The following is a 14655-nucleotide window of genomic DNA, read 5'->3' as shown; positions in this document are numbered from 1 at the left end:
TGTAAATGCACCAGAAGGTAATCCGACACCTTCATTCTCATTACCACTCCCCACAGGTAGTCAATTCCTTGATTAGATTTCAAAGACTAGAAAAGGATATTTTGCCTGGTGCCTCTATGCTGTTGGATTTTGATCTCATCCTCTTTCTCGTCCTCCCTTTTTAATGGAAAACAGTGTGTGCTTGCAGTTGAGTATATAAAACAATTATTATCAAACAGTGATCTAATTCACTGAGTCAAGTACTGGCAACACCTGCCTTGTCTCCTTCAGTAGAAAGTTTTGCTCTAGTTTATATGGGATTTAATAACTGGAAAGAGCCATGTTGCATTCTAGGCTTTATGTCTCTCAACTCTGAGACACATAATTTGAGGCTCTGGCAGCAGTTTACCACTCCCACAACTTTACCTCAACAACCGCAGGGCTAAACTTAAACATCAGAACCATTGAAGAACTGAAGCTTCTGAATTTCCATATACTTGTCTCACTTAATTGTTCATACCTTATCACTTCATCCTTAAAAGTATCCTTCTGTGCTACCATGATCCTCTATCAGCTTCCAGTTGGTCTATCATAGAAATCCTGACATCTCCAAAAGTGTCATGTTGGGTTATTTTTAAATCCAGTATTCAATTACTGCTTGGAAAATAAATGAACCAGTGACCATTTCTATAGACTGAATGTTTGTGTCCCCCCAAATTCACATGTTGAAATCCTAACATACAATGTGATGATATTAACAAGTGAGGCTTTGGGAAAGTATTTAAGCATGAGGGCAGAGTTTTCATGAATGGAATTAATGTCCTACAAAAACAAAGAGCTTTTTTCCTCTCTTTCTGCTGACATATGAGGATAACATGGAAAGGGAGCCATCTACAAACCAGATAGCGCCCTCACCAGATACTACATATGTTCAATATGTGCCACATGTACTGGTGCCTTGATCTCAGGCTTCTTAGACTCCAAAACTGTGCTAAACAAATTTCTGTTGTTTAAAGTATCCATGATATGTAATTTATTAAGGTTTAATCTCTCTTCAATTCTTTAATAAATTAGGTAAATCCAAGAATGAATAGAAAATTTTACAGAACATCAAACTGAGTATTTGCAGTCTAAAATATGGATACTTTTCACTTCATACATCATTGCATGCACAGTTGCTTACAGCATCTGAATACATCTACCCCTATGAAAGATGTTAAAACAATAATTAATAATCTTCCAAAACAGAAAACAATACTTCCAAATGGGCTTACTGGTGAATTCTTATTAATGAAGAAATTATATTAATTCCTAAAAATAAACCACAAAAGATGCTTAACATCATGTATATTGTGGAATTACAAGTTAATGCCATGACAGAATGCACTATAAACCTATTAAAATGGCTAAAATTCAAAAAAGACAAGATCAAATGAGGAAGAATACATGAAATAACAGGATCCCTTCTTCACTGCTGGTAGGGATATAAAATGATATAGCCTCATTAGAGCCCAGTTTGGCAGTATCTTACAAAATTAAATCTTTTTATCATATAATCCAGCAATTGGAATATTTACCAATTTATTCAAAATAACATACCTCCTACTTCCCCCCCAACCATGTAATCATTTTCATGATTATGTTTAAAAGTAATTTCATGTATACAGCCCATAGCTCCTACTCTTAATCCTGATACACAGCAATGAATATGTCACAAACTTGTATTCTGAAGCTATTTTAAACCCTGTATTTAAAACGTATTACATTTAAAAATCAACTGAAAAGCAGAGAAGTAAGGAGGTAGGTAGAAAGAGAGAATGGAGGAAGGCATTGAAGAAAGGAGGGAAGTCTTCAAATTTCTTAGTAAAACAAGTATACATGGTTTTATGCATTTTTATCACCACCTACCTAATACCAGCCCTCCACTACCTGTATAGTTAACTGTCTTATTCACTCAAAAAGTGAGGAAACTGGCTCAGACTCCCAAAGGAGTACAAAAGGTTACTGCATAAGGCCCTGGAACAAGCCCTAACCATAAAAACACCACTAACCCTGAGTGAAACTCTGGCTCAGGCTCTTTTCTTCATCTAAGACTCTTCATACAGAGATATAAGGAACCAGAACTCTTATCATTGACCTTAATCAAATTTCAGGACTTTGATTCTTCCTGGTTTCAATGTGAGCCATCAAATCCTGTAGGAATTCATAGCAGGTAGTATTACTATTTCTGGTATTCCAGGTACTTTTTCTATACTAAATCTCTAGTGATGACTTCTCCAAGTTGAAATGATCTATCCCATAATATACCTCATTATATTCAGGAATTCTCAGATTTCCTCCTTAGTGGTGTAACTGCCCTTTATGAAGGTCACATTCAGGGGAGAGTCATCCAAGAGGCTGATATTTGGCAACCTCTCCCAGTACTGCCATCACTCTAACTCCTATCATTGTTGAGTTCCAGCTTTCTGACAAGGGCAAAGAAATGCTTAATCAGATCAAAATACTTCAAGTCAAGGTCAATGACCAGTTCCTTATGTTAGAGGTTCTCCATTAGATCACTGGGGAAGTGGTCCTTATACTCTTTGTTGACATTTTTCAGCATGTATACCTACATGATGGAATTTTATGTTTGAGCAAAAGGCACAAAACAGAAACCACCTTATTTTTTGTGTTGAAAATGGTAAAATTTATTGATAAGAGTTAACACCACATAGTTAATTCACCTAGTTCTTTTTTGCACATAATGGAAACAACATCATGACTATAGTAAGTGCTCAAGGACTTTAGATGATCTGAATTCAGTATATACTAGTCAAAGATTGAGATCCACTGTGTTTACAAAGCAATGTAGTATTAGTGCGACTGTCAACCTAATTCTGGGAATAGAAAATGCATTTTCCACTATTATTTTTTTGAAATGAATGGTATATTTTAATAGATACAGACATATCTTTTCCTTTAAAAATTGTATAATTTCTATTTTTACTTTTTGTACTAGGAGTTGAACACAGAGGTACTTGACCACTGAGCTACATCCCCAGTCCTTTTGTTTATTTTTATTTTGAGACAGAGTCCCTCTAAGTTGCTGAGGGTCTTACTTAAGTTGCTGAGGCTGAATATTAATTTATGAACCTCCTTCCTCAGCTTTCTGAGTCATGGGATTATAAGCATGCACTACTGTGAATGGCTAAAGAACTTTACAAAATAAGAAATATAGGGACTGGGGTTGTGGTTCTTGCACACATGAGGCACTCAATCCTCAGCATCACATAAAATAAATCAATTAGTAAAACAAAGGTATTGTGTTCATGTTCAACTAAAAAAAATTTTAAAAGAAGAAATACAAATGGCCAACAAATATATGAAAAAAGAATATTCAACATCCCTGGCAATCAGGGAAATGACATAGAAACTACATTGAGATTTCATCTCACTCCAGTCAGAATGGCAATCCTCAGGAATACAAATAATAACACATGCTGCTGAGGATGTGGGAGAAAAATGGTACACTCATAAATAGTTGGCAGAACTGAAAATTAATACAAACACTCTAGAAATCAGTATGGAGATTCATTGAAAGACCACCATACAACCCAGCTCTTCCACTCCTTGGTATTTATCCTAAATCTGCTTACTATACTGATACAGGCACATCAATGTTTATAGCAGTACTGTTTACAGTAGCCAATTATGAAATCTTAGGTGCCCAACAATAGATGAATGGATAAAGAAAATTTGGTAATATACATAATGGAATTTTACTCAATGGTGAAGAAGAATGAAATTATGGTATTTGCTGATAAATGAATAGAACTGGAGACTATCATGCTAAGTGAAATAAACCAGACTCAGAAAGTCAAGGATCAAATATTTTCTTTTATATGTGGAAGCTATAGCAAAATAATAGGAACAAAGGGTGCAGGATCCTGTGAAAATAGAATCAAGATCAGTGGAGTTGAGGAAGAGGGTAGAAGGGGAGGAAGGAGAGATGGGAAAAGGGACATCTATGGAATAAAGTTGACCAAATTATGCAATGTACATGCATGAACATACCACAGTTAATTTTAACCTTCGTGTATATCTATAAAGCACCAATTTAAAAATCAACAAATAAGTAGAAAGAAGACCTGTAGAGTAGAGGAAGAGGAACGGGGTTGGGGGGTGGGGAGGGAAAGAGGAAGTACTGGGAACTGAAGTAGAACAAATTATATTCCATGCATGTATGATTGTATGATTACATCAAAATGAGTCCCAATAGTATCTATAACTATAATGCAATAATGAAAATATTTTTAAAAATTTATAATTTCATGAATGGTGCCTAATTTTGAAGTTTAAAATTTAAGTTAATTTTTTTTTGCTTTTTCTTCTGCTATCTCTCTTCTATTCCTCTTCCCTTTTTTAATATTGCAATTTATTCATTCTTTTTCTTCATTGTCTCTTTCCCTCCCACCTTGCTTTTTCTCTCTTCTCTTCCCCTCACTTATTTTTGTTTATCTATTTCATTTTAATGCCCTATATAGTTTAATATCAATTTTACTTTAATACCTATTTTTCAGCCTATTATAGGGTGTTAATCCTCTTTCCCACTTCTGGGCTAGTGAAATTATAGAGAATTTTTTAAACAAGTTTTTGTGTTTTTTAGTATATGGTTTGCTTTCAAGTGGTCACATTTGCTGGTGATCATTATCTCAGAGTGATTTTAGGAATTGATCCTAGTGCTGTGAACACATTGAGTGAGTGCTTTAATGCTGATATACACTTGACTTTGGGCACACAATAAAGAGAAAGCCACTCACTAAAACAGACCCTCACACAACAGCAAAAGAGATATCCCACCCAGCAGATGCACGTCTCAGTACAGAAATACAGGAAACATGATAAAATAAGGTGATAAGACACCTCCAAAAGTTCATAACCAACCTATATCTTCTCTCTATGTAGAAGAGATGCCACCAAATTTAAAATGTTAATTGATAAAATATCAGTGTATTATCTTATACAATGGTATTACAAGGCATTCTTTCTTTATCATATTGTATCCAGGCTTAATTTTCATAATTGTTCATTTTTAAGTACAGAAGTGATATTTCAGATTCAGAATTTACTGAAATTTTGAAAAGTCAGATTATGGAGGAAAAGCTACTTTATTGTTTAAAATTTCTTTGCCTGAGTTCTCAGTGACAAGTGGGGCTTATGAAGTGTTTGTATTTTCATTCTTTTTCTATTAACACATTCGATAGTTCTTGTACATGAAATATATGCAGTGCTATTGGTAGTAGATGGTATTGGTAGTAGATGGAGTGATCTAGGGCATTGGAAAGTGCTGTCAAAAGCAGTCAAAGTTTGGGAGATATCCAGAAAAAAATGACTTCTCCCACAACATTGTCCTGAGATTTCTCCTCTGCCAAATATTGGGTACCATATCAGTCAAATCTGAAAATAACTGCCAGTCAAATCTGAAAATAGGGCTGAAAGCAGGAGCAAGAATATAGTCATCTTTATGTTATGAAGTTTGTGGTTATCTCAGTCCTCTTTCATGTAGGTCTTCATTGTTTCTTGGTTAAAGGCTGTATGGTAAAATCACCTCCTTAAAAGTCTGATCTTGGCCAACTTCATACCTTCTGTATAGAGAATGAATCAGGTGATCGGTCTAGATGTAAGGCAGGGAACCTACAAGAAAAGGTATACACTCCAGAACAGGTTGTGGATTGTCACTTATGTATTCCTTCCCTTTATAAGCCAGACATTGTCTCTATGTGTCTTTGTCTAAAAATGATTGAATTTCTACAGGGACTTGGCAGAATGGTATGATTCTGTGAGCCTCTGATCTGTTGATGTTATATGTAATATAGTATAGAGGAAGGACATTTTAACCATAAAATATGGTAAAATATTTAAAATAGCAAGAAATATCTAACAAGTATATGCATCACTGATTTTGTATTTACTTGTACATTCACATGTCAAATGTTTCATGAACATATATGTATGATTCACTCTGATGTTCACTATTTTATTTTTAGCCCATTCTCTATAATCTATAAAATAGTAATTATAATTTCAGCACTCACCGATAAAGGTGTTTCAGGTGTTTATTAGTATATCCTTTGGAGTTATAGCACCTCAACCTTTCACACATTTGTGCTTTTCTATATGTCTGCATGGTTTTCTACGTAATGATGTCTATAACAATCTGAATGTCCCTCAAAGTCATTATACTGAGTGAAAAAGCCAAACTAAAAATCAAATATTGTGTGCTATAAACTTCCATTCACATAAAATTTTGCAAATGACAAAATTATAGTGATTAAGAATAGATTGGGGGATTCAGAAGTTAAGGTTTGAGGAAATGTGTGATTTTAAATAGGGAGAATGAGGGATTTTGTGGTAATGGAAGAGTTCCCTATCCTGATTGTGATAGTAGTTACATGAATGAATACCTATTTAAAAACATTATAGGGCTGGGATTTTGGTCAGTGGTAGAGCGCTCGTCTAGCACATGCGAGGCCCTGGGTTCGATCCTCAGCACCACATAAAAATAAAATAAACAAAATAAAGGTTAAAAAAACATTATAAATCCAGGTATGGTTGTATATGTCTGCAATCCCAGTGACTCAGGAGGAGGATAGCAAGTTCAAGGCCAGCCTCAGCAACATAGCAAGGCCCTAAGCAACTTAGCAAGACCCTGTCTCAAAATAAAATAAATAATGGGCTTGGATGTGGGAAGCCATCCGTGAAATGTGTGAGGACCTTTTCAGTATTGAAGCCAGTGAGGGAGTAGATCTTGTAATTGGGAATGTATAGTGGCAATCCCCTATATCAAGATCACCCTTTGCAAGTGAACTCCCCCTCTGCTCTGCCAAAAGATCCCAAGCAGCACTAAGGATGGGTGTGACTGACTTGTTAGGAACTGCCCCCACCTTTATACTGTTTTGGTGAAGAATTTTCTATAGAAAGCCTTTGATGTATTCTGATATAAATAAAGCAAGCAAGCATGGGCTCCCTTCTTTGTTAGCAGCTGGACTCCTCTGGTCAGCTTTGCCCATCACTGCCCCCATTCTGAAACTACATTTCTGTGTTATGTGGTTATTTCATACTAGTACTTTTCTTAGCTTTTATTTCTCAGCCAACCCATCCCTCTGGAGTGGGAACCCATTCCCTCGCCCACATGGGACGTGGGTGACACTAGGGATGTATCTCAATGATAGACTGCTCTTGGATTTAATCCCTGGTACCTAAACAAATAAATAAATAAACAATAGGACTGTCACCATTCTCCTGTCAAATAAATGTTTATTAAAACTTTACAATCTGAAATAAATTTCAGTTTACTAATATTGTACCAATGTAATTTTCTCAGTTTAGTGTACTCTTCTATATAAACTGGTATCTTTGTTTAAAACTGAGAGAAGGTTACTCAAGAACTCTACTATTTTTATAGTTTCTATGTAAATCTAAAATTATTTTTATGGGATTTAAAATAAATAGAAAGGCTTCAGTTTATGGCACATTTATCAGTGTCCACCAATGTCCAGTTTTTCTGTCCTTATAGGATAGTATTTTGAAGTCCATTGCAGTCTCTGGGCCACTTGATCAGATTATACTTCTGATTGATAAGAGGCAATAATTTAAAACAGAATGCAGAGCTATACCAAGGCAGTGGGATATAATAGAAATGCTTATGTAAACACAGAAGTACAGGCAAGGGATAATCTCTGGGTCATGGTTAGTGGAAAATGTCAAAATTGAGGAGAAAAAGAAAAAATCTGCTGAATAGAGAATATATCAACTTTTAAAAAAGAAGATAATACAGAGAAATAATCCACATTGTTTTCAACCTTTGTTGTTCATAAGTATTACTCTGTTGATACTTGGCAGCAGTAAATGCACATTTTTTAGTAATAGAAGACATCTCTGTATTCAATACTAACATCTCAAACACTGAAACATTGTTTCTATTTTACTATAGACCATGTGAATATTGTAATGATATCTAGTTCAAATGCTTTTTAAAAAGATTTTTTAAACTATACTGTCACATTATTATAATAAGAGTGAGATTTATATCTTTTTTTCCAACACATACAACTTTTATTTGGGAAATTTTTTTTCTTGATCTATATAGGAAAGGGAATAATGACTCTAGTATAGATCTTTTTAGATTGTGAAAAAATATATGGAACTCTAAGGTAGGAAGGATTCTTGCCTATAAGAAGAGATATAAAAAAGAGATATACTAAAAGAAGTCAGAATGGGATCAATGTAGGAGGACATACAAAGAAGAAAAGAGAAGCCGAAGAAATGCTAACAGAGGAGTCTAATTAAAAAAAAAAAAAAACTCAGCAGAGTGGGAAAAGAGAAGTACATGGAGAGTGGGAAGATTTGCTTAAAAAACACACAAGTCTGTGCATTTCTCTGAGGCACTAAATCCAACCAGTCCAGCAAATAGCAGTGCATTTGCCATATCTATGAAAACTTATGCTCTATTCATTATAAGGATATATAAACCAGATAATACTACATCCTCTTTATATGTTTAAGGAGTCAAGGGAGATTTACCTCCCTCTCACTTTCTCCATCTCTATCCCTATCATTATATCTCTATTTCTTTTTATTTTTTCATTTTTTATAGTATGAAGAAGAACTGTGTCAGGGAGTAACCTTGATTTATATCTGATTGACCTTACGAATTACTTGTCATATTTTAATCTTCTTTTGGCATGGGATGTTAGAAAGGAAAGGACCAAATTTAGGGTCTGAACAAAAGCTATACAACAAACATTTTGAATACTACCTCCTTGTGGATTTGTACTTGCCATTTTGAATTTCACTTCTTTATTTTGCTTTTAATCATTCTTATATTAAATTGTTATTTTAATTCTGTTTTTATATAAACATCTTTAAATTGTCTCTGGGACTAATGGGCACAACATTAATGAATAAAATAGTATGACAAAGGGAAGAGACAAGTATAATAAAATATCAGGAAAGACAAGATGTCAGGTAATACCAGACTTAAAAAATGAGAATACTGCTCCTCAGCACAGTGGATAACTAAGGTAACTCACTGAAATTTAATACTGAACAGTGAAAGAAACCACAGAGACACAGAAATTTGGAAACTTCCAATATAAGAAATAATATATTAGAGATCTGCTAGCTTGACAGAGGTGCCAGATATGTCTGGTAAAGGGAGGGGGTAGTGCAGGCAGGGAGAGAGGAAAGAATAATGGGAAAGAATTGGCTTGTGGGAACCTGTGGAATGGAGAGAGAGGCTGATCTTAATGGACCCAGAGTCCATGGTTAAACTTTTTGTATGAAAAGCAACCACAATAACTCCACATGGATGGAGACTCTTACTGGAACAGGGGTCTGTGGTGTGGGAACCATTTATAAGTAGTGCTGGCTGACACAGCAGTCTCATATTATGGACCCCAGAGAGTTCCTGGACTTGTGTGACTAAAATAGGTGCAGAGATTTGTGCTTAGGGCATCCAGGCTCTGAATACTAAGGAGTGAGAACTCCCTTTGTTACTAGCACCCATAAGAACTGTTGGAAAGATGCCAATAATGGCCACATAGGAGTGTCTATACTCCATGGCTGATACTAGGTAATTCACATCCATAGCAGTGAATGTGAAACCTGTGTGGGTTTAGACCCTACACCCTAAAAGTGGAATTTATAGGAAGCACTTGGGAGCCAGACATCCAGCAAAGATTGGCATTCTTGCAGCAATAAGGGGTGGGGATCAAATCTCATATACCCACTAACAGATTATCAAAGGTAAGCCAAGAATAAATTCCACCTACTGGAACTTCCAATTTAGAATTCTGCACCATCCCCACTACAGGAATATACAATTTGTCACCTCTACTTAGTGTATTACACTCTATACTGGGAGACAGGAAGCTGAAAGCTTCTGCAATCAGCTTTGGCTTCTATGTCTGGAAGCTAAGTGAGGAATACAAAAAGATTGGCTCTAACAACCCCTAGTCTTTGACCCAAGTGTTACAGTGCCCAAAAATAAATATAAAAAATGAACACCTATCCCAGCCAACACTTTTGACCACCTCAGTGGAAAACAGCTCTTTTATTACTCATTAAGAATTTTTATCTTTTTTTCCTATCACCTCACTTTTATTTTTTATTTTATTTTACTATTTTAATTTTATTTTTAAAATATTTTCAAATTTCATTTAATTATGTGTTATTTTTTCCATTCTGCATGATTGTGTATAGATGGGTGTGTGTATGTGTGGGTTTCTTTATTCTCAGTGTTTGAATAGGTTTGAAATATGTAGATATAGATATATAGATATACAATGGATATTGATACATAAAATAAATATGAGTATAATTTTATTGTCATTTTAGTTACTTTCTTCTTCACCATTTTATTATTTAGGCTTGGTTTGACTTAGTTGGGGTAAAATGATAAGTGGGTTTGAATTGCTTGGATTTTACATTTGTTCATACCTTATATTTTGTCCCTCTTAATACTCCTTCTTCATTCCTTCTTTATTCTCTCCCCTCACTAATAGCCAGATTTTCCTGTTCCCTCTTCCTCTCTTTGTTTTTATGATTTTTAGCTATTCTTATTTCTCCTTCTTTATAGCCACCATCTGATACCCATCAGGATATTGAGGGATGTAGGAGGGGAGGGAAACTGGGGAGTGAGGACTGAAATGGAGTAAATCAAATTCCATGAAACTATGTTACTGTCAGAAAGAACCAAACTACAGTATATAAGTATAATGCTCTAATAAGAAAGAAATTTCATATCGAACTCTAGATAGGGCAGAGGGGAAGGGAGGGGGTATGGGGGTAAGAAAGATGGTGGAATAAGATGGACATCTTTACCCTAAGTACATATATGAAGACATGAATGGTGTGACTCTACTTTGTGTACAACTAAAGACAAGAAACATTGTGTTCTATATGTGTACTATGAATTGAAATGCATTCTGTCATGTATAACAAATTAGAATAAATAAATAATTTTTTAAAAAGCAATGTCATAGAAAAAAATTTTGAAGATTATAGAATATAAGAAGGTTGGTTAAAATGTAATTGTAGATGGTGTAAGGATTGCTGAATGTTCATGTTCAAATCAGTAAAATGGGAAGCGTTTGGTACTTTGTTGATAGATAGATGCACAGGAGCAATGAGGTTGAATGTCTGATGTCAGTATGAGAAATTGACAAAACAATACTGAGCACATCTTGCTTTGGAGATAGCTAAAAGTATAGTTAACTCTGTTCAACAAAGAATATATAATATAGGAGTTGCAGAGAAAGGGCAAAATTAGTAGATTTTATATTATCATGTGAAATAATAATAGCTGTATTATGATTCAGTAGTAGTGTTGTAACTGTTTAAAAGTAAAGAAGGGCCAACAAATAATGTTCAGCAAAGTACATTAAAATAATAAGATAATAAAGTGGAAAATATGGAAGTGTTTTTATTTCTTGTTAAAATGTAAAATGATAGTGTTAGTTTATTCTTTTTGGAGAATGTCAAAACATATTAAAAATAAAAATTTTATGAGATAATGTACTGAAAATAATGCATACATGCCCTCTGTAATGGAAAACATGCAGACTTACATTTGAATAAAAAAAATTGTTAAAGTTTAGGAATTAATGAGTTATGGAAAGAGGGTCATGATTTTAAAAAAAAAGAAGAAGAACTCAAGGAAAAATGGGAAACATATGATTCTTTTTAATAAAAGGAAAAGAAAAGAACAGTGATTAAATAATACCATGAGGAGACATTTACTTAAGCATGAAATCATATGGAATCATATAAACATGAGAGGGCTGGGGATGTAGCTCAGTAGTAGAGTACCTCTGAGTTCAATTCCCAGTACTGAAAAATAAATAAGTAAGAAAGAAGAAAGAAATGAAAATAAGTATTTCAAGTTGTAGCTAGCATCTAGAAAGATAATAGTTATAGCAGAGAAGAATAATTAAGAAAATTATGAATCCCAGTTCTGTTTGAGACTGTTTAATACAGCGTTGTCCTATAGGGAAAATATGATTTATCTTGCAGTATTTTTATGAAAATAAATGAGTTTAAAAGTAAATTTCAGTCACTATTTAGAATTATGGCAGCAATGAAAAAATGCATATTTTAAAGTATATAATTTCTTCATTTATGAGATCTAATAACACAGACATAAACATAACATTAATAATACTGAAAGTAATTGGTGGTATTTTTTGCTGCCAGTATTATTTCATATACTCTTTCATATAAAATTTGAATCAAATCATGTCAGGGAATAGACATAGCTTAATATTTAGATTTTAATTTTCCCCTATTTATGAAAGGAAATTTTAAAATGTTTTAAAATGAGAGGCTGAATAGAATCAGGCAAGTGGCATCTACTCAGCCATAAAGAAGAGTGAATTTATGGCATTTGCCAGTAAATGGATGGAACTGGAGACTATCATGCTAAGTGAAATAAGCCAATCCCCAAAATGCATAGGCTTTGCAAATGTTCTTTTGATATGTGGATGCTGACTCACAATAGGATGGCATAGGGGGAGGGAGGAGTGGAGATTCACTGGATTGTATGAGGGAATGGTGGAAGGGATGGGGGATGGGAATGGGAAAGTTAGTAGAATGAATTGGACATAACTTTCTTATATTCATATATGAATACACAACCATTGTAACTCCACATGATGTACAACCACAAGAATGGGTCGTTATAGTCCATGTATGTATGGTGTGTCAACACATTCTACTGTCATTCATAACTAAAAAGTACAAATTTAAAAAAGGACATGCCAACCAAAAACAAAAATAAAAAACAACAACAACAAAATAATCAGGCAAGTGGTTGACCAATAGGACAAAACACAAACAAAAAATAGAAGCCTATGGGATATGTTTAATTTTGATATTTTGATGGTTAAGTATATTTGTCAATTTGAGTGGTCCATGGCATGCCAAAATAAATAGTGGAATATTTTTATGGGTATTATTTTGGTGAGAGTATTTTAGATGAGATTAACATTTGACTTAGTATACTGAGTAAAGTGTATTGCTCTGCCTAATATTAGTGGTTCTCATCCAATTAAACACATGATTAGAATAAAACAGCACTTCCCTAAGTAGGAGTGAATTCCCTCTTCATGACTGAATTCAAGCTGGGACATCGATTTTTTTTTCCTGCTTTTTAATTGGAACTGAAACATCAGTTAATTCTGGGTCTTGAGCTGGCTATTTTTCGTTCATTTTGGAACTACATCATCGGTACTTCTGGGTCTCCAACTCGCTGACACATCTGCATATATTGGGACTTGTCAGCCTTCATATCAAATGAGACAGTTCCTTATTTATCTGTGTGTGTATACACACACACTCATATATGTATGTAAACACACATGCCTCTATATATTTCTATACACACACATACATCTTAATTCCTATGGGATACTGTGTGACTTCTAAACAACAAAAATTATTTTTCACAGTTCTGGAGAATAGGAAGTACAAAATTGAGGCACTGGCAAATTCAGTGTCTGGCAAGGACCTGCTTCTAGGCTCATTAGTGACCATCTTCTCACAGTAATCTCACATAGGAAGAGGTGTCCATAAGGGAACAAACCCTATTCTTTATAGAGCTCTTACCTTTTGGCTTAAGCAACTTCCATAGTTCCCACCTCCAAATAGGAGATATAGCTATGCCATAGTTTTACTATTTATAGTGTTTTATGATCATGTAGGTAACACATATGTTTCATCAGTGTTGGAAAACTTTGAAAGCATAAATAATAAAATTGGTTAATATACATTTCCATAAGCAAGAGAGGAACATTGTTGATATTTTTCTGTGTTGTTTTATATTCTCCTACTTTTATGTTTATATATATACATACATATATATAAATGCATATACACATATACACACATATATGTTTGTGTATGTGTCTCACAGTCTTTCCACCTAGATTATTTATTCTAATTTGTTTCACATATTGATTGGCTTATAATTTGGGGAATTAACATGGCAGAATAATTTAGCTTTAAATTTGAATTAATAGTAAAAAGATTATTAATAAACAGATTTAACCACCTGCCAAAACAATTAAACAGATTAAATTGAAAAAAATATGAAGAAATATCAATATATTGGGAATTAAGCAACAAAAGAAAGTGATTCCTAAGAGACTGAAAATAAACAAGGCAAGCCTATAATTGTCCGAGCTTGTTGTCTTGAACCCACAGTGTAGGGAGGAGTAGCTCAGGTGAAACCTAGCTTCTATCATTGAGGAGGTAAGGCTGAGGGTAAGAAAAGGACTAGATTGCTATAGCTCAGAGGGCAAAGTACTGGGGAGGAGAGAAAGTTACACAGCCTACTTAGGGGGCTTTCTGTTCCCACCAGAGTGTAAAATCATGCCATGCAAAGGATATCAGAGACAGAGAGGGTGCTTCTCAGAATTTTTTAAAAGCCTTTAATTTTAGTTGTAGTTGGACACAACACCTTTATTTTATTTATTTTTATGTGGTGCTGAGGATCAAACCCAGGACCTCGCATGTGCTAGGCAAGTGCTCTACTGATAAACCACAACCCCAACCCCACTTATCAGCAATTTGATGCAAGATTAGTCCTAGATTTATGATTCTCTGGTCACATGTAACAAACTTTAAAAGTAAGAGTTT

This window comes from Marmota marmota, unplaced genomic scaffold (assembly GCF_001458135.2).
Source record: "Marmota marmota marmota unplaced genomic scaffold, marMar, whole genome shotgun sequence".
Classification (NCBI taxonomy): domain Eukaryota; kingdom Metazoa; phylum Chordata; class Mammalia; order Rodentia; family Sciuridae; genus Marmota; species Marmota marmota.
Note: the sequence above shows the minus strand (reverse complement) of the source record.